Source organism: Juglans microcarpa x Juglans regia, chromosome 5D (genome assembly GCF_004785595.1).
Source record: "Juglans microcarpa x Juglans regia isolate MS1-56 chromosome 5D, Jm3101_v1.0, whole genome shotgun sequence".
In the NCBI taxonomy this organism is placed as follows: domain Eukaryota; kingdom Viridiplantae; phylum Streptophyta; class Magnoliopsida; order Fagales; family Juglandaceae; genus Juglans; species Juglans microcarpa x Juglans regia.
Window position 1 is genome coordinate 23,377,082 of NC_054602.1, and position 2,525 is coordinate 23,379,606.

A 2,525-nucleotide genomic window follows, 5' to 3' on the forward strand; every position below is an offset into this window, starting at 1 on the left:
ATATCAAAACAGGACATCATAAACCAAAATAATGCATTTGTAGTTGGTCGCCCCTTTCCAAAAAGCTAAGTACAACTCAAAATAATGCAAGGGACCTACGATAGAAATAGGCCTTTGTCTTCAAAGTTTGGGCGGGGTTGGATCCTCCTCAGAGTATCACTCGTGGTTCTAGCTCTGCATGAATGTCTATGGTTCCAAGAGTGAAACCATAGGTTGGTGAAGCAGCTATGACAAAAGCTACTAATGAGAGATAATACTCCTAAAGATCCAATGAACAGTTCATGTAAATAGTAAGGGCACACGTGCATGTATGCTAAGGAATCACCCTCAAGGGCACATAACATGGGTTCATAAAACATGACGAGGAATCACCCGCTTAGTGAAACACACACACACATGCATGCTCGTACACACACATATATATAAGCATGGCAAGGACCCTTTGAGGAGTTACCCTTTTGTGCGTTGTACTTTAAAGCTTGAGTGCTACTTAGGCGAGGAATCACTCGTCGCTCTAGTAGGTCAAATCATAAAATCATATTGGTTTCACTTGGTATAACTGCCAATACATAGAGATTAAGCACAAAGGTGTTTGTCGCACAAATATTTTGTTGCCTAATGGGCGAACAGAAGATGAGTTGCTCCACCACTCAACATTGGGAAAATCCCTTCTACCCAATCGGCCTTATGCAAGGCAACTCACTTTCCCTCCAATCCGCATAAGCCCCTCAAGGTCATCATGTAGTCTTGACCAACTTTTTCCTCAAGCCAGACACTACAAACCGAAGGGCATCAAGTTCGTTTCACACGGCAACCTCACCCTCTTCCACGAGCTACACACACTTGAGCACTTGACAGCCTATCCTCCACCTCTATCCACATGAAAAAGCCTTCAAAGAGTGTCTTGATACCTCCACAAATCAGCCTTCGAGATAAAATAAAAGTGATGAAACCGAATGGTGAAAATCTGTCCAGATTTTCATACTTCTACCCGAAGGTATTATGGCATGACTTCATGCCTTGTTTCATTTTGTTCATTTTTATTTCTGCACCATGGCAGCAAGCTCAATGCGACACCTTAAAAATGAAGGAATGATGGAGTTTTGAATACTATTCACCTGCCTAAGTGATGACACAAGCTGGAAATCTCATCTCCACATTCCACCGCCAACTCATCCAATCACCAAGCCTTTCTTCATCCAAGGGCAACATCCCCCTCCCCTCTTGAGCCTATAAATACCTCCCTCACTTTCTCATTTCTCCATACCTCTCCTCCAAGCCTTCTATTGAGTCTTGAGAGCATTTCTCCCCCTTAGTGAGCATTGGATTGAAATCAAGTGAGAGTTCTTGGAAGTTGTTGAGTGTTCTTGAGTGAGGTTGTGTTGGGATCTTTAAGGGCCATGAAATTTTGTAAGTAACCTTGCCCTAATCTTTTTTTAGTATTAGGATAGCATGGTAGGTTTTATTTTATGCCATGGGAAGGATTTTTAATTGATTTTAGATGAAGTTACCAAGCTTGGATCAAAACTGGGACAATTTGATGTTTTGAGGAAATGAATTATTTTGGGTTGAAACTTTAACTGTGACGTGTTAATTTAATTTTATATGGTTCAATAATGTCTTAGAATGAATTTTGAATGATTAATTTTGAAGTTAGAAGTATGTCATAAAAGGCTTTAATTCTATCTTGTATTGAACATCTAAGCATGCACGGTTTTGATTCATTTATGCTTGACTTATGATGTTTTGATTATTTTAGCTAGGCTTGAATAATGTGCATTTAGAAAAGCCTTGTGATTGAGTTAAAAATGATAATGCATGATATGAGTAAGTTTTAAAACATCTCTTGGTAGTTAAAGCTTAGAAAACATCATGCATGCTTAAGGGATGACTTGGTGGTGATTAAGGTTATAATCTTTGTTTAAGTGTTGGGATGAACTTGCATGACTTGAACCTAAGTCTTAAATTTTCACCAACGTTATGATTATTGATGTACTTAATAAATTTGAGTACACATACATCCAAAGGGGTTAATTAGTTGAAATCACACTTAAACATTAATGGAATGCATACCATGGGTTGGGTATGATTAGCATAGTTGCACTTTGATTCTTATAATTCTAAGAGCATAGATGATTTCATTTTCCTTTCAATACTATTTATTTTATTTTATTTCTACATATTTTTATTTATTTTCTTGTATTTGAAGGAATAAGATGATTTAGTGCAAAAGGAGAGCATTTTGGTACAAAAGAAGAGACTACGGGTCTAGACCGATAAGAGGCAGTGAGATATGAAGAGAGCGGTGAGATTTGGGCAAGGAGTCTTGTCCCGTGGGCAGCAAAGAGATTTCTCTCACTCAAAGGTGAGAAGACTTACCTCTCGGTAGGCGAGGATGTCACGCCCTTCCTTGTGGTGGGTCTTTTTATAAAATATTTTGAGAAAGGACGACGGGAATTACCGTCCGATTTAAAACTTTTTGCTTCTCCCCAGGGTACAAGACTCTACGTTTATAAAATAAAATG